This window comes from Oncorhynchus tshawytscha, linkage group LG11 (genome assembly GCF_018296145.1).
Source record: "Oncorhynchus tshawytscha isolate Ot180627B linkage group LG11, Otsh_v2.0, whole genome shotgun sequence".
In the NCBI taxonomy this organism is placed as follows: Eukaryota; Metazoa; Chordata; class Actinopteri; order Salmoniformes; family Salmonidae; genus Oncorhynchus; species Oncorhynchus tshawytscha.
Window position 1 is genome coordinate 31,691,127 of NC_056439.1, and position 19,632 is coordinate 31,710,758.

Here is a 19,632-nt window from a genome sequence, read left to right on the forward strand (position 1 = left end):
CCCAGTCCACCTGGCCGTGCTGCTGCTCCAGTTTCAACTGTTCTGCCTTATTATTATACGACCATGCTGGTCATTTATGAACATTTGAACATCTTGGCCATGTTCTGTTATAATCTCCACCCGGCACAGCCAGAAGAGGACTGGCCACCCCACATAGCCTGGTTCCTCTCTAGGTTTCTTCCTAGGTTTTGGCCTTTCTAGGGAGTTTTTCCTAGCCACCGTGCTTCTACACCTGCATTGCTTGCTGTTTGGGGTTTTAGGCTGGGTTTCTGTACAGCACTTTGAGATATCAGCTGATGTACGAAGGGCTATATAAATACATTTGATTTGATTTGTTGACATTCGCTTAAAAAGATTTTCTATAAGGGGCCAACAAAGTGTAGTGAGGTAATGAGTGTGTTTTGACTGGGACTCCTACCTTTCTTTTGTTCTCTATGCTGAGGTCCATCCTGGCCAGCACGTAGGACAGCTTGCACAGGGCAGCCTCAGAAGTCATGTCACAGCCTGCCACCAGTCCTGCGTCACTCAAGGCCTGAGGGGATCAGGACGACATGTTAACACACATCCATCCACATCATGTGCACTCTCCCACTCCCACTGAACACAGGGTTCTGGTGTACCTTTCCAGTGGCGTACGATGTGGTGACAGAACCCCTCAGACACTGGGTGCAGTTGACAATGATCACGCCCCTCTCTGTGGCATTCCGGAACTCCTCAAGCAGGTCAGCACAGTTATCAGGGGCGTTTCCACTACCATACGTCTCCAGGACGATGGCCTCCATGGGCGCCTGCAGGAAGGACTTCACCTGCACACACACAGACACAGACAGCGTGATGAGAGGCCATCTCAGTCTGGCTTGTGGACAAAGAAGTAGTGTACGGAGCTAGGATCGGGTTTAACAACAGGCCCAGCCCCCTCCAGCCCATCTGGTGCATATGCCCCCCAAGGTGATTCACTGGCTCCAGGATCGCTCTTTAAAAACACCAGCTCTGGCATCTGGAGAGGAGATGGATCAAACGGCCAGGCACAGGGAACCATTAACTTCAAGGTGTTCAGAGACAGCATCATTTCACTTGGCAACGGTCCTTAGACCTAACTTGTGGAGGGCAAGTTATCTTCCATTGGATTTCAGATCAAGCGGCTAGCTAGCCAAAAGTGTGTGCAACACACAACCCCAAATAAACCCCATGCTGGCAGAGACCATGGAAGGCAGAGGAGACACTGATGCATAATCAAAGAAGCAGATAATAACATACATTTTTAAAAAAGCATCATGGCCAGCGTCGGCAGAGGGACCAGATTGAGACAGTAAAGCCATCCTCCCCACAATCTGTAGCGAGGGAGGCGTATCTAAGTGTTTAAGTGTCTGTTTCTAATCCCCTCGTCTTTAACGGGTAATTGGACATGCCCCATAACCCAGTCTCATTTTTCACTGGACTAAACGCAGCTGGCAGCCCCAAAGCAGCTCCCGGCTGTATGCAGACCACTTGGAACGCCGACACGATGCTGGCTCGTCAGAAAACACAGTAGGACCTCCATGAGAGGATTCACCACAACAGAGCTACAATGAAGAGTTTTCGATAAATATGGCCCCAAATGGCTGTTCTGACTTAGTCATTCTACAATTGGGTATTAGTTACACTATTGCCGTACATCAGAAGTAGGAATACAGTTCTGATTTAGTCTTTCTACAATAGGGTATTACTTTCACTATTACCGTACAGAAGTAGGAAGGCCGTAATAATGTGGTTGAATGGGCAACAAAAACAGGGCAGAGCCACTATCCACCCCTTCTCACCCCCACCCTGGGAAGCCTCTTACGGTCATCGCAGTGATGCCTGGGAAGAGTCTCAGCAGACCCACGTTACGGTTCATCTGAGTGCTCACTCTGAACCGCGAGGTTGTGTTTGCTCTCCACACCGTGTCCCAGTTAACTGCAGGGGAGAGGGAAAGAGTTCAGGGAAAACATCAATCCATCGGCCACGTCAAAGATTTGAACACAGGACAGACCGGTATTACACCACTTGATTACTTTTAATATCCACTTCAGCATTGGCCAGAGGAGCCAGGTTAGGAGAATTGAAGGCATTGAAACTCCCAGAATCCACCTTGGTCACACGGTTGCCCCGGTACAGCTTGTTGTGGAAATACAGACAAACCTAGAGACACAGATGAGAATGAATTAAACCTCCTAAGACATTATTAAGCATGTACACTGAACCAAAATATAAAATGCAACATGTCAAGTGTTGGTCCCATGTTTCATGAGCTGAAATAAAATATCCCAGAAATGTTCCATATACACAAAAAGCTTATTTCTCTCAAATTTTGTGCACACATTTGTTTACATCCCTGTTAGTGAGCATTTCTATCCTACACAGCTGTTGCCAGAGAATTGAATGTTCATTTCTCTACCATAAGAGAAATGCTATGCTATATCTTGGCCAGGTCGCAGTTGCAAATGAGAACATGTTGTTCTCAACTAGCCTACCTGATTAAATAAAGTTGAAATAAATAAGGCATCTGTCATTTTTTGAGAATTTGGCAGTATGTCCATCTGGCCTCCAAAACCTCAGACCACGTGTATGGCGTTGTGTGGGCGAGCAGTTTGTTGATTTCAAAGTTGTGGACAGAGTACCCCATTGTGGAGGTGGGGTTATGGTATGGGCAGCTATGGACAACGAATACAATTACATTTTATCAATGTCAATTTCAATGTACAGAGATACCTTGACAAGAGCCTGAGGACCATTGTCCTGCCATTCAGCTTCTCTTCCCCTCTAACCCTGGTCTGGGAGTGCCGCAGGCACTTCATGTTTTTGATTTGACCTGCGGCACTCCAGGAACAGGGTTGTCTACTCCTGTACTAAGTTATAGTTTATACACTGAGTGTACACAACAAGGTTCCACAGAGATGCTGGCCCATGTTGACGCCAATACTTCCGACAGTTATGTCATGTTGGCTGGATGTCCTTTAGTTGGTGGACCATTCTTGGGAAACTGTTGAGCTTATAAAATCCAGGAGCGTTGCAGTTTTTGACACAAACTGTTGTGCCTGGCACCTACTACCATACCTCGTTCAAAGGCACTTAAATATTTTGTCTTGCCCATTCACCCTCAGAATGGCACACATATACAATCTGTCTCAATTGTCTCCAGGCTTAAATCCTTCTGTAACCTGTCTCCCCGCCTTCATCTACACTGATTGACATCAATAAGGGATCGTAGCTGTCACATGGATTCACCTGGTGAGTTTGTCATGGAAAAAGCGTCTTCTTAATGTTTTGTACACTTTGTATGCTCCCTTCAACCGTTACAGCCATTTTGTGCTATTGATGTAACAGAGTATATGACAAACCAATTGATAAAACACAATTACAATCACATTTTCCTCATATCTTCATTTAAAATGTAAGATATCATTCTTTATCGATAGTAGCACATTGTCTAGTTACAGCATTATATAAAGGCCCCGGAGAGTGTGTACATTTTGTTATTCTCTTGAAGATAAACACGCTTTGACAACTCTGAAGTCTCATCTGGCAGTTTCAGGTCCTGTATTGTGACACACCTTCATGCTTTACTGAACAGTCTTGTTAGACAAGTGGTTTAAGGCTTTTGGTGCCTATTCTCTGCCAACAAAGTTCATCCTCACACCTTTATTAATCAGGGAGGACATAGCCAGTCGTATCACCTTAATACCATAGCAGGCTAAAAAGCTAGACACAAGTCAACAGCATGGACAATATTATCAAATCAAATCAAATTTATTTATATAGCCCTTCGTACATCAGCTGATATCTCAAAGTGCTGTACAGAAACCCAGCCTAAAACCCCAAACAGCAAGCAATGCAGGTGTAGAAGCACGGTGGCTAGGAAAAACTCCCTAGAAAGGCCAAAACCTAGGAAGAAACCTAGAGAGGAACCAGGCTATGTGGGGTGGCCAGTCCTCTTCTGGCTGTGCCGGGTGGAGATTATAACAGAACATGGCCAAGATGTTCAAATGTTCATAAATGACCAGCATGGTCGTATAATAATAAGGCAGAACAGTTGAAACTGGAGCAGCAGCACGGCCAGGTGGACTGGGGACAGCAAGGAGTCATCATGTCAGGTAGTCCTGGGGCATGGTCCTAGGGCTCAGGTCCTCCGAGAGAGAGAGAGAGAGAGAGAGAGAGAGAATTAGAGAACGCACACTTAGATTCACACAGGACACCGAATAGGACAGGAGAGGTACTCCAGATATAACAAACTGACCCTAGCCCCCCGACACATTAACTACTGCAGCATAAATACTGGAGGCTGAGACAGGAGGGGTCAGGAGACACTGTGGCCCCATCCGAGGACACCCCCAGACAGGGCCAAACAGGAAGGATATAACCCCACCCACTTTGCCAAAGCACAGCCCCCACACCACTAGAGGGATATCTTCAGCCACCAACTTACCATCCTGGGACAAGGCTGAGTATAGCCCACAAACCACTCCGCCATGGCACAACCCAAGGGGGGGCGCCATCCCAGACAGGATGACCACAACAGTGAATCAACCCACTCAGGTGACGCACCCCTTCCAGGGACGGCAAGAGAGAGCCCCAGTAAGCCAGTGACTCAGCCCCTGCAATAGGGTTAGAGGCAGAGAATCCCAGTGGGAAGAGGGGAACCGGCCAGGCAGAGACAGCAAGGGCGGTTCGTTGCTCCAGAGCCTTTCCGTTCACCTTCCCACTCCTGGGCCAGACTACACTCAATCATATGACCCACTGAAGAGATAAGTCTTCAGTAAGGACTTAAAGGTTGAGACCGAGTTTGCGTCTCTGACATGGGTAGGCAGACCGTTCCATAAAAATGGAGCTCTATAGGAGAAAGCTCTGCCTCCAGCTGTTTGCTTAGAAATTCTAGGGACAATTAGGAGGCCTGCGTCTTGTGACCGTAGCGTACGTGTAGGTATGTACGGCAGGACCAAATCAGAGAGATAGGTAGGAGCAAGCCCATGTAATGCTTTGTAGGTTAGCAGTAACACCTTGAAATCAGCCCTTGCTTTGACAGGAAGCCAGTGTAGAGAGGCTAGCACTGGAGTAATATGATCAAATTTTTTGGTTCTAGTCAGAATTCGAGAAGCCGTATTTAGTACTAACTGAAGTTTATTTAGTGCTTTATCCGGGTAGCCGGAAAGTAGAGCATTGCAGTAGTCTAACCTAGAAGTGACAAAAGCATGGATTAATTTTTCTGCATCATTTTTGGACAGAAAGTTTCTGATTTTTGCAATGTTACGTAGATGGAAAAAAGCTGTCCTTGAAATGGTCTTGATATGTTCTTCAAAAGAGAGATCAGGGTCCAGAGTAACGCCGAGGTCCTTCACAGTTTTATTTGAGACGACTGTACAACCATTAAGATTAATTGTCAGATTCAACAGAAGATCTCTTTGTTTCTTGGGACCTAGAACAAGCATCTCTGTTTTGTCCGAGTTTAAAAGTAGAACGTTTGCAGCCATCCACTTCCTTATGTCTGAAACACATGCTTCTAGCAAGGGCAATTTTGGGGCTTCACCATGTTTCATTGAAATGTACAGCTGTGTGTCATCCGCATAGCAGTGAAAGTTAACATTATGTTTTCGAATAACATCCCCAAGAGGTAAAATATATAGTGAAAACAATAGTGGTCCCAAAACGGAACCTTGAGGAACACCGAAATTTACAGTTGATTTGTCAGAGGACAAACCATTCACAGAGACAAACTGATATCTTTCCGACAGATAAGATCTAAACCAGGCCAGAACTTGTCCGTGTAGACCAATTTGGGCTTCCAATCTCTCCAAAAGAATGTGGTGATCGATGGTATCAAAAGCAGCACTAAGGTCTAGGAGCACGAGGACAGATGCAGAGCCTCGGTCCGATGCCATTAAAATGTCATTTACCACCTTCACAAGTGCCGTCTCAGTGCTATGATGGGGTCTAAAACCAGACTGAAGCATTTCGTATACATTGTTTGTCTTCAGGAAGGCAGTAAGTTGCTGCGCAACAGCATTATGAACACACATTCATTTGAGAGAGAAATGTGATATAATACTCATCTAAAAATGTGCAACTGGGAATAGGGTGATATTTGGCCAAGATGATTCAACTACATTGCATTCAAAAACAAGTGCAGGTGACATACAGTCAGGTGTGTGTGAGTGCTGCTCCAAGAAGTGTCCCTCCCTCCTCTACTCACTCTGGAATGACAAACTGACCAGCGATCGGCAGCGCCCCCAACAGGTTGTCTCTTCCATCGTTCCTCATCTCATAGATCGGCACCTGAAAGAGGTCATAAAACAACATTTCACCCCTCTGTGATCTAATCTTTATGAAGCAGTTTAGCTGTATGGATGGCAGGTGTACCTGGGAGCCGGTGAGGATGACAGGCTTCCCCAGATTCTCACACATGAAGGACAGAGCGGATGCTGTGTAGGCCATGGTGTCCGTGCCGTGGAGAATGACAAAACCGTCATTACTTCTCATAGTGTTTCTGGAACCAAGAGACAAAGAGAACAGGATCAGACTTGAACCCAAGGTTCCAGGATCAACATGTGTAGCCTACATCTTGCCACAGGCTACTTGAAATAAGTACTGTATTTAATACAAAAGCTGTACAGTCCATTTACATAAAAGGAAAGGGACAACTGACTTTTACTTCAGTGGATGACTTGAGATTGTTGTTTTATTGCATTATAATGCCTCTGCTTATGTAAATGGTAAAAGTCAGGGTTATGGTTAATGTTAAGGTGAAGTGCAAGATAAATAAAATGACCACACCAAGTACCTCAATGTCCTTCCCAATTGTAGCCCAGTCATCTGTGGTCATATTGCAAGAGTCCAGCAAGGGGCTGTACTCTAAAACAGTGTACACTATCCTCTTATTTTGTTTGCACAGCCTGGGAAAAGACAAGTTGAGTCATAATCATCCTATAATAACCAAATCTACAGAAAACACCCAAAGAAGCTCTGTGCATCAACAGAGCAGACAGTTTACATAGACACACAAACAATCCAGGTTAAGCAAATGTGGCTATTACATAAAATAAGGAAATCCCTTTAGGGGTGTAGAGACACCCCTCTTATTTGACTTGGTTATTCTGTTTACTTTACAAACTCATTAAGACATGGAGCCGGTTCTGTTTACATGAGGAAAAGGCAGAAGATAAAGAAAGGAAAAGAGTGAAACAAGCCTAGCCTACGTCATGAAGCGAGACAGTCTATTTGGTTGGGCCTTCTGTTTCAGCAGCAGGGTGCACAAACCAGTTCCTAAGCGCTGGGTGTGAATTATGGACATTATGAGGGAGGGGGCGACTCCCTGGGAAGTCTACGATGCTGTATGAGGAGTTACTAATTTGCCTGTATTCTGAGGGGTAAGGGGTGCCTTTTGGGAGTATGGAGGGGGGTTGAAAAGGGGTGTGTTCGAGAGCGAGACCCCATGTTCTAATTAGACAGGGGAAGCTCATCCTGGCCTCCCATGCATATTAATATGTCCTCTAGATGGAGGTAACGTTGGCCTCCCATGCATATTAATATGTCCTCTAGATGTAGGTAACGTTGGCGTCCAGTATTCTTCTGCTTGCGCTCTATTAAGAGATTATGCCCGGAATAAGCAGCTGTGCAAAGATTTTCCCCTCAATCTCCCTTTTTAAGACACGGGACAAGACAATGGAGGCCGGAGGGTGCAAACCATCCCCTTATTGGGGGTTCAATAGATCAGCAGGGCAAAAAGCAAGCTTACCCTCAGCACCTAACCAAAGGCCTAAAGACACTACCCTAATTATCCCTGGCTCCAGACACAATCCTCAAACATATGTTGTTCATAATCTTAGTGATTGGGCTGCTGGAAACAATATTCAAATCACCAATTATGCATTTATCTCCTGGTATAGCCGACAGTGTGGCAGGGAAATGTGTATTAGCATATAGAGGATTGGGTAGGATGCTGCCCTGTGGCCTGGCCTGCTGATGAGGACCAGAGTGGTGAGAGGGGCAAATGGGAGGTTGTGGTGAAGGCTTCACCCAAAGAATCTCACTGCTGCTTTTCACTCAGCTCTTTAATAAATCAATAGACCAATTTCCTACTCCACACAACGTAAAAAAAAATTGAATCAATGTTAGGATATATTGACATTATCTTTGTCAATATTATTTCAAGTCCACTGCACATGCTCACTGCAAAGCATAATATAAAAAATAAATAACTCAGGCATTAGGGACATTTAATAGCAATGTTTGGTGACAGCTAGTATGTGTTAATTAACATTAACTTGAAGCCACAAAAAGGAACATAATGATGGTAATACTGAAAATGAACCTTACAGAAACAAGGAGGAAAGAGGAGGATTGAATCAACTACTGAAATTACACTGAAAACATGAGACTGATACATTTGTCTGTGGGACGGAATCTGAATCCATACGTCCTATGAATCTCCTGTGAGACTGTTGAAGAGTAGAAGGCTATGGAGGTGACATGGCAGTCCTCCAAACAAATATTACCATGATCCAAGCAGGCACAGTGCCACCATCCCCCCTTCACACAAACAGCATTAAAACAGCACGCTTCTGTAATTCTCTTATCTATCCCCTATAACCCAGACCCACCCTGCCCCCTCCAGTCTCTATATCTGTGGTCCTGAGCTGCTCTGAGTAAGATTGAGGTGGAGGAGCTGAGCTCTATGCTGGCTATCGAGGGGCGATAGCCAACACCCCTTGAAGCCAACACCCCTTGAATCCGACCTGCCAGGACCATATTCAGCAGAGGGCCCTCTCGCTACTCCTGAACACACGCACTGAGAACCAGACTACAGAAATCAAACACGCTCAACACAGATTAGCCTCGCTCTCTGCCAGCGTGGCACCAGCAACCCCTCGCAGGCCTGTTCTCTCTCTCTGGCAGCAGCAAAACTCCTGGGGTTGCTACTGCAACATTACAGAAACGTTATGAGAACTTGACTGTTCTGCACTGGTTTTAGCTAGACATGAACCAATGGGAGTAGCTCCCTCCAGCGGGAGTGAGGCGAGGTATCTGAAGAGAGGAAATAAGGGTAGAATGTCAGTCAGGCGTGAACACCTCTAAAGAAATGGTGCAGCACAACTCCCTGCAGGTGTGTGCTCCAATGATCACTCCCTGACAGGTCCACACAGACAACAGCAGCAAACTGTTCCTGCCAGGCACCCTTTGACACCAGGCGGGACGGATACAGAGGATTCAAACCACACAGCATAGCGCAGGCACACAGTATGCTACCAGTATTTCAGGACCTTTTTGATAGTTCATCAGCGAGGTCTGTCGGGATCCTGTCAAAACAACAGACAGTTTTAGAGTGAAATGTTCCCAGGCATGCAGGGAATAGAAACGTGTGTATGATATCCCCTAACAAGCATTGTATATCCTGTAGGCCTACTGCTATGGAGGCGTCATAGTGAACAGATGTTGGGGCATGATATGCTGTGCACTAGAATATGTTGCTATTCAAAGAGCCTTTGAAAAAGCCTCGTATGCCTCATAGGTTGAAAAAGCCATGAAATAAAAGCTGTCAATGGTTAAAAAACAGGAAGCAGAGCTTCAGTCTTGTTTGAATTTGACAGTCAAATTAAGAAGTAACTCTAATCCAGTATGTGCAATACACACTCATCTCCTGTGTAAAGAAATGGTAAGGGCTTGAAAATGTATGTCGGTAGAACCGGTAGGTTGAGGTCCCCTTCACATATTTCTATAACACCAGTTATAGACTAACTACTCTTACTCTACTCTAATTTGATCATCATCTGTATCAAACTCCAAGCTCTCCATCTGAAGTGTGTCAGTCAAATAGCACAAGGTTTCATCAGTCTAAATCTATAGTGATGATGTGTTACATGGATAGTAATCATTTCAGTTTGAATGATTGTACAAAGACTGTACAATAAAGTAAACCATGCCAACATTTAACTCTAGCCTATATATTAATAACAGCAAAGACAAAGTAAAAACCCCCAGAGAAAACAGAAATAGAAGGCTGCAGAGGAGCCCAGGAGAGGTGGGGTGAGGGGGAGGGGGAGTGTATGGGTGACTTACGGCAGGACAAGGGTGTTCTCCTGTGGGCCACTCGTGCTGTCGTCCAGGGCATACTGCTCATCATGGAGGTTGGGAAGCTTTCGCAGGGCCTTCACAAACACATTGGGGCCTGGGGGTGAGAGCACTGTGGATGAGAGAGAGACAGAGAGAGAAGGTGTTGCCATTAGTGTACAGAGCAACATAATTAATCAGTCAGAGTTCAGGAAAGGTGAGCCCAATAATAGCCTACATAGATCTGAGTGTGGTGTTACTTTTGAAAAGAGGGTAGCAGTACGCAACATTTTGGAGCGTTCAGATAGAAATATGCCATGTAGAACACACGCTCTTTCTGACATGTAGAATAAGGTTTCACGTCAGCTCTTTTCGTGGCATTTCTATCTGCAACGTTCAATAACGTTTGGCTATGAAAGCGTTTGGCTACCGAATGGAGCCAAGGTTTACCATTCCCAGTAAATCATGTACATGTCTTGTATTGTACTCAACCCTAGTGGCAAATGTGAGAATCACATCAATATGAAAAGTAGGCTGTTTGGAATATAGTTCTAATCATTCATGTATTGGGAAATGTCTTACAGTTAAAGTCGGAAGTTTACATACACCTTAGCCAAATATATTTAAACTTAGTTTTTCATAATTCCTGACATTTAATCCTAGTAACAATTCCCTGTCTTAGGTCAGCTAGATCACCACTTTATTTTAAGAATGTGAAATGCCAGAATAATAGAGAGAATGATTTATTTCAGCTTTTATTTCTTTCATCACATTCCCAGTGGGTCAGAAGTTTACATACACTCAATCAGTATTTGGTAGCATTGCCTTTAAATTGTTTAACTTGGGTCAAACGTTTTGGGTAGTGTTCCACAAGCTTCCCACAATAAGTTGGGTGAATGTTGTCTCATTCCTCCTGACAGAGCTGGTGTAACTGAGTTAGGTTTGTAGGCCTCCTTGCTCGCATACGCGTTTCAGTTCTGCCCACAAATCTTCTATTAGATTGAGGTCAGGGCTTTGTGTTGGAAACTCCAATACCTTGACTTTGTTGTCCTTAAGCCATTTTGCCACAACTTTGGAAGTATGCTTGGGGTCATTGTCCATTTGGAAGAGCCATTTGCGACCAAGCTTAACTTCCTGACTGATATCTTGAGATGTTGCTTCAATATATCCACACAATTTTCAATCCTCATGATGCCATCTGTCAAACGCTCCTGAAACACTTCAGCGAGCAGGCCTTTCTAATCGACCTGGCTGGGGTATCCTGGAAGGATATTGATCTCATCCCGTCAGTAGAGGATGCCTGGTTATTTAAAAAGAAAAAAGCCTTCCTAACCATCTTAAATAAGCATGCCCCATTCAAGAAATTTAGAACCAGGAACAGATATAGCCCTTGGTTCTCCCCAGACCTGACTGCCCTTAAAACTAGTTAGGGATAGGCGGGACTCAAATGTCTCAACTGGCCAATTGCCAGGGAAAATGCAGAGCGCCAGATTCAAATAAAATACTATAAAATTCAAACTTTCATTAAATCACACATGTAAGATACTCAATTAAAGCTCGTTGTGAATCCAGCCAACATGTCAGATTTTAAAAATGCTTTTCGGCGAAAGCATAAGAAGCTATTATCTGATAGCCTGCACCAGCAGTAAACAAAGGGGTTAGCATATTTCAACCCTGCAGGCGCTACACAAAACACTGAAATAAAATATAAAACATGCATTACCTTTGACTAGCTTCTTTTGTTGGCACTCCAATATGTCCCATAAACATCACAATTTGTCCTTTTGTTCGATTAATTCCGTCCATATATATCCAAAATGTCCATTTATAAAGCGCGTTTGATCCAGAAAAAAACAGCTTACAAAAAACGCAACGTCACTACAAAATATTTAAAAAGTTGCCTATAAACTTTGCCAAAATATTTCAAACTACTTTTGTAATACAACTTTGGGTATTTTTAAACGTTAATATTCGATCAAATTGTAGATGGGGCAATCTGTGTTCAATGAATGAAAACAAACCAGCGCAACTTTTCACGTCTTGCGCAACTCACAAAAGTGTACCCAGTTCCTAGTTGGCCTACTGCTTCATTGCACAAAGGAATAACCTCAACCAAATTCCAAAGACTGGTGACTACCAGTGGAAGCGGTAGGAACTGAATACAGGTTTCTAAGAAATATCCCTTGGCAATTACAAGTCAGGAAACAGAGAGAGGCAAAAAAAAGAAATCTGAACAGTTAGTCCTCGGGGTTTTGCCTGCTACATAAGTTCCAACTTACAGACATGATTCAAACAGTTTCAGAAACTTCAGAGTGTTTACTATCCAAATCTATGAATAATATGCATATCTGATATTCTTGGCATGAGTAGCAGGACGTTTAAATTGGGCACGCTATTTATCCAAAAGTGAAAATTCTGCCCCCTAGCCCCAACACAAAAACCTCCTATGGCGTTCTGCATTAGCATCGAACAGCCCCGGTGATATGCAGCTTTTCAGGGAAGCTAGAAACCAATATACACAGGCAGTTAGAAAAGCCAAGGCTATCTTTTTCAAGCAGAAATTTGCTTCCTGCAACACTAACTCAAAAAAGTTCTGGGACCCTGTAAAGTCCATGGAGAATAAGAACACCTCCTCCCAGCTGCCCACTGCACTGAAGATAGGAAACACTGTCACCACTGAAAATCCACTATAATTGAGAACTTCAATAAGCATTTTTCTACCGCTGGCCATGCCTTCCACCTGGCTACCCCTACCCCGGTCAACAGCACTGCACCCCCCACAGCAACTCGCCCAAGCCTTCCCCATTTCTCCTTCTCCCAAATCCAGTCAGCTGATGTTCTGAAAGAGCTGCAAAATCTGGACCCCTACAAATCAGCCGGGCTAGACAATCTGGACCCTTTCTTTCTAAAATTATCTGCCGAAATTGTTGCCACCTCTATTACTAGCCTGTTCAACCTCTCTTTCGTGTTGTCTGAGATTCCCAAAGATTGGAAAGCAGCTGTGGTCATCCCCCTCTTCAAAGGGGGGAACACTCTTGACCCAAACTGCTACAGACCTATATCTATCCTATCCTGCCTTTCTAAGGTCTTCAAAAGCCAAGTCAACAAACAGATTACCGACCATTTCGAATCTCACCATACCCTCTCTGCTATGCAATCTGGTTTCAGAGCTGGTCATGGGTGCACCTCAGCCATGCTCAAGGTCCTAAACGATATCTTAACCGCCATTGATAAGAAACATTACTGTGCAGCCATATTCATTGATCTGGCCAAGGCTTTCGACTCTGTCAATCACCACATCCTCATCGGCAGACTCGACAGCCTTGGTTTCTCAAATGATTGCCTCGCCTGGTTCACCAACTACTTCTCTGATAGAGTTCAGTGTGTCAAATCGGAGGGTCTGTTGTCTGGACCTCTGGCAGTCTCTATGGGGGTGCCACAGGGTTCAATTCTTGGACTCTCTTCTTTGTATACATCAATGATGTCGCTCTTGCTGCTGGTGAGTCTCTGATACACCTCTACGCAGACAACACCATTCCGTATACTTCTGGCCCTTCTTTGGACACTGTGTTAACAACCCTCCATGCAAGCTTCAATGCCATACAACTCTTCTTCCGTGGCCTCCAATTGCTCTTAAATACAAGTCAAACTAAATGCATGCTCTTCAACCGATCGCTGCCTGCACCTGCCTGCCTGTCCAACATCACTACTCTGGACGGCTCTGACTTACGTGAACAACTACAAATACCTAGGTGTCTGGTTAGACTGTAAACTCTCCTTCCAGAACCACATCAAACATCTCCAATCCAAAGTTAAATCTAGAATTGGCTTCCTATTTCGCAACAAAGCATCCTTCACTCATGCTGCCAAACATACCCTTGTAAAACTGACCATCCTACCAATCCTCGACTTTGGCGATGTCATTTACAAAATAGCCTCCAATACCCTACTCAACAAATTGGATGCAGTCTATCACAGTGCCATCCATTTTGTCACCAAAGCCCCATATACTACCCACCATTGCGACCTGTACGCTCTCGTTGGCTGGCCCTTGCTTCATACTCATCGCCAAAACCACTGGCTCCATGTCATCTACAAGACCCTGCTAGGTAAAGTCCCCCCTTATTTCAGCTCGCTGGTCACCATAGCATCACCCACATGTAGCACGCACTCCAGCAGGTATATCTCTCTGGTCACCCTCAAAACCAATTATTTATTTGGCCGCCTCTCCTTCCAGTTCTCTGCTGCCAATGACTGGAACGAACTACAAAAATCTCTGAAACTGGAAACACTTATCTCCCTCACTAGCTTTAAGCACCAGCTGTCAGATCAGCTCACAGATTACTGCACCTGTACATAGCCCATCTATAATTTAGCCCAAACAACTACCTCTTTCCCTACTGTATATATTTTATATATTTATTTATTTTGCTCCTTTGCACCCAATTATTTTTATTTCTACTTTGCACATTCTTCCACTGCAAATCTACCATTCCAGTGTTTTACTTGCTATATTGTATTTACTTTGCCACCATGGCCTTTTTTTTGCCTTTACCTCCCTTATCTCACCTCATTTGCTCACATCGTATATAGACTTGTTTCTACTGTATTATTGACTGTATGTTTGTTTTACTCAATGTGTAACTCTGTGTCGAACTGCTTTGCTTTATCTTGGCCAGGTCGCAATTGTAAATGAGAACTTGTTCTCAACTTGCCGACCTGGTTAAATAAAGGTAAAATAAAAATGTCTTTAGAAGCTTCTGATAGGCTAATTGACCTTATTTGAGTCAATTGGAGGTGTACCTGTGGATGTATTTCAAGGCCTACCGCAAACTCACTGCCTCTTAGCTTGACATCATGGGAAAATCAAAAGAAATCGGCCAAATCTGGTTCATCCTTGGGAGCAATTTCCAAATGCCTGAAGGTACCACGTTCATATGTACAAACAATAGTATGCAAGTATAAACACCATGGGACCACGCTGCATCAAACCGCTCAGGAAGGAGATGCGTTCTGTCTCCTAGAGATGAACGTACTTTGGTGCGAAAAGTGCAAGTATATCACAGAACAACAGCAAAGGACCTTGTAAAGATGCTGGAGGAAACAGGTACAAAAGTATCTATATCCACAGTAAAACGAGTCCTATATCGACATGACCTGAAAGGCCGCTCAGCAAGGAAGAAGCCACTGCTAAAAAACGACCATAAAAAAGCCAGACTACGGTTTGCAACTGCACATGGGGAAAAACATCATACTTTTTGGAGTAATGTCCTCTGGTCTGATGAAACAAAAATAGAACTGTTTGGCCATAATGACCATCGTTATGTTTGGACTAAAAAGGGGGAGGCTTGCAAGCTGAAGAACACCATCCCAACCGTGAAGCACTGGGGTGGCAGCATCATGTTGTGGGTGTGCTTTGCTGCAGGAGGGATTGGTGCAATTCACAAAATATATATTTTTTTCACCTTTATTTAACTAGGCAAGTCAGTTAAGAGCAAATTCTTATTTTCAATGATGGCCTAGGAACAGTGGGTTAACTGCCTTGTTCAGGGGCAGAACGACAGATTTTTACCTTGCCAGCTCGGGGATTCGATCTTGCAACCTTTCGGTTACTCGTCCAACGCTCTATCCACTAGGCTACCTCCTGCCCCATGACACAATTTTATGTAATTTCCCAAGCTGTTTAAAGGCACAGTCAACTTAGGGTATGTAACCGTCTGACCCACTGGAATTGTGATTAAGTGAAATAATCTGTCTGTAAACAATTGTTGGAAAAATTACTTGTGTCATGCACAAAGTAGTACTAACTGATTTGCCAAAACTATAGAACACCATCATGATGTTGGCAGCATCATGCTGTGGGTATGTTTTTCAGGGACTGGGAAACTGTTCAGAATTGAAGGAATGATGGATGGTGCTAAATACATGGAAATTCTTGAGGGAAACCTGTTTCAGTCTTCCAGAGATTTAAGACTGGGACGGAGGTTCACCTTCTAGCAGGACAATGACCCTAAGCATACTGCTAAAGCAACACTCGAGTGGTTTAAGGGGAAACATTCAAATGTCTTGGAATGGCGTATTCAAAGCCCAGACCTCAGTCCAATAGAGAAACTGTGACTTAAAGATTGCTGTACACCACAGAACCCATCCAACTTGAAGGAGCTGAAGCAGTTTTGCCTTGAAGAATGGACAAAAATCCTAGTGGCTAGATTTGCCAAGCTTATAGCTTACATATCCCAAGAGACTTGCAGCTGTAATTGCTCCAAAAGGTGGCTCTACAAAGTAGTGACTTTGGGGGGGTGAATAGTTATGCATGTTTAAGTTCTGTTTTTTTGTCTTATTTCTTGTTTTTTTACAAGAAAAAAATATTTTGCATCTTCAAAGTGGTAGGCATGTTGTGTAAATCAAATGATACAAACCCCACAAAAATGTGTTTTAATTCCAGGTTGTAAGGCAACAAAATAGGAAAAATGCCAAGGGGGGTGAATACTTTCGCAAGCCACTGTAGGCTAAAAACAGAGAACACATAAAAACAACACATAGAAAAACATTAGAACAGCACGTCATCATCACTATGCACACTGGCCTGTACAGTGTCTCTTGGGGATGATGTTTCTATGACCCCCAAGCTGGTGCAGCTTCTTTATCTTCAAGCCAAAGTTTTCATGCGTTTTGCAAGAACACGTTTCTTTGTCTGTAACTCTCTGGTGGCCTGTCCAAAATAGCTTAAGTTTAAACAATTGAGGCTTGGAAAGGTTGGCCTTATCAGACAGAAATCTTCTATGAAGATAGATGTGTACACATCCTATAGTAGGGACGGAATGGCTTACAGACCGTGTGTGTGTCTGTGTGTACACATCCTACAGTAGGTACTGAATGGCTTACAGACTGTGTGTGTGTCTGTGTGTACACATCCTATAGTAGGGACTGAATGGCTTACAGACTGTGTGTGTGTGTGTGTCTGTGTCTGTGTGTACACATCCTATAGTAGGGACTGAATGGCTTACAGACTGTGTGTGTGTCTGTGTGTATACATCCTATAGTAGGGGCCGAATATTTTACAGACTGTGTGGACACATCCTATAGCAGGGACTGAATATTTTACAGACTGTGTGTGTGTGGACACATCCTATAGTAGGGACTGAATATTTTACAGACTGTGTGTGTGTCTGTGTGTACACATCCTATAGTGGGACTGAATATCTTACAGACTGTGTGTGTGTCTGTGTGTACACATCCTATAGTAGGGACTGAATATCTTACCGACTGTGTGTGTGTCTGTGTATACACATCCTATAGTAGGGACTGAATATCTTACAGACCGTGTGTGGACATCCTATAGTACAAACTAAATGGCTTACTGATTGTGTGTGTGTGTGTGGTGGACGTGTGACATCCTATAGACACTGTATGAGGGCATAAGCTTTCTATAGACTATATATATGCTAACTACTCTTGCTGTAACCTCTCCAACCCCTAACCTCTCTCTCTCCTTCCTTATATACTCTTCCAGCAGTTCTGTGTTGAGGTGAACTTTTTCTCTGAATTTTGTCAGCCTAGCCTTTGCTAAAGCTTTATTTTTGTCCCTTGCTGACTGTTTGCAATTAAACAAGACAAAGAAAAATATCAACAGTTAGTAAATAATATTTTAATTAATAGTTAATAATATAGATATTTAAAAAATATAGTCTGTGATTCAATTCTCATTACCGAAACAGAAGTTCTCTCTACTGCAACTGGCCTTAAATTGCAGCGGTAAGTGAGAATGGTGTTGGAGGTTGAGGAACCGTAGCATGTTTTGCTAACAATAGAGAAGACATGATGACTGAGCAAGTGTTTGCTTAATGTACATAATTAGACATTAATATATATTTTCATAGAAAATGTTAAATCTAACATTTTTCTTAATGTGGAAACCTACCTGTATCGGTAATGATAATTAATACTGTCGTGTACGCAGTCTGACAAGAGAATGTTTAACTTGTATCTGGAGAAATGTAAAGATATCTGCTTCCCTGGTAGCCATCTTGAAGGTACTGGCAGATGAGTTGCTTCATTCAAAATCACATTTTGTTTAAAATTCTGTGTGTGTGTAAACAGTCCTTAAATAATGTTGCGGAGGGTGAGAACATCAGTCATGGACACTTCATTTTCCCATTTTTTTCATTATTATTATACATAAATATTCAGTTAATATTTTCATTTGACTCTGTTTAAATTACAACATAACATACATTCAGACAGAGCTGGACGGTAATGAGTTCTTCAGCAGAAAATGCAATAAAATACAAAAATAATTCATTCCTATGTTGAAATTACTCTTTGTGCAAGGCAGAGAACACTTATCTTTATTATGATATTTTGTTATATTACTAAATGACATGTTTTCTATTTAAAATCATTACTGCCATGGTATTTGAATGGTTTCATGAGAATGACCCAATAAAGCAACAACAGAGCCTGGGTCTTCAATGGTGAAGTCAGTTACCACTGAGTGCATATTTCCAGAAATTAGTCCCCAAGTAGCCAGAGTAGGAGAAGGCTGCAGGCTAAGTGGTACACTGGCACATGACTGCTAATGCGTTTCAATGGGAGAGATGAGGCAGGGCAGCTGAGAGGAGTGAAACCTGAGTGCAAGGAGTGAAACCTGAGTGCAAGAACAAACTGGCTGACTAAAATCATGACCTGTGAAGATGGAAAGATTGCATATAGACAAATCTTGGGACTTCCAAACAGAACCTTTGGAACGGTGTGAAAACAGTAGACCTAGAAACTATGGCCATGTTATTTATGGTCTAGTGTTTACTCCAAGTACCATCCACAGTAGTGGATACGGAATTAAATGAGAAGGGCTGGTTAGCCTAGAGAGATTATTCAGCAGACATCTGATCCAAAATGCTTGACAGTTAACGTTTCCTTGGCCCACGAAGGAATATTCATTCTTTCCACATTTCCCTTTCCAGGAAATTAATTATACAGGAAACAGTAGCCTCCGGTGTTCCTCAAGGTTCTGTTTCAGGATCTCTCACCCCTGGTAAACTGCGACTGTAGCTAGAAAGTTTCCTCCATCAATGTGTTGCATCAACATGCGTTACACAGCATCATTCAAATAAACAAATACATGTACTTTGTTTGGGGAACAACAAATACATTCTAAAAGTCCCGGTCAAAAACTCTTTACCTTCATCATGGTACACCATCCCGATAGTTCCTCCGGTATGGATGACCAAGAGTCGCGCTTTAGGGTGTGAAGCTGGAGCCAGACATGACTTTTTACATTCCGCCATGATGACTAGACATCTGATGGTGGGGGAAGAATGCATATCAAACTAAGGGATGTTCTTAAAGTGACAGACCGCTACCAATGATGGCGTTGTGAAGTGCCAAAACCCAATTTACAGATAAACTTAGCTATATCTGTAATGTTACTAATCTGCTTGATTTGATTATAAACCTAAGCAAATAATGATTCACAATGATAATATTGCCCAAAATGTTTTTCCAAGTTAAAATAATCCACATGCAATGCAATGATGGACTCACCAGAAGATTGAAGTTGCTATAGGGTAGAGA

At 43.3% G+C, this 19,632-nt stretch overlaps 1 pseudogene; it reads right to left on the bottom strand.

Moving 5' to 3' along the window:
- Window positions 1–248: 248 nt before the first annotated feature.
- LOC112262167 lies at window positions 249–19,259 on the bottom strand (annotated as a pseudogene).
- Window positions 19,260–19,632: the final 373 nt, after the last annotated feature.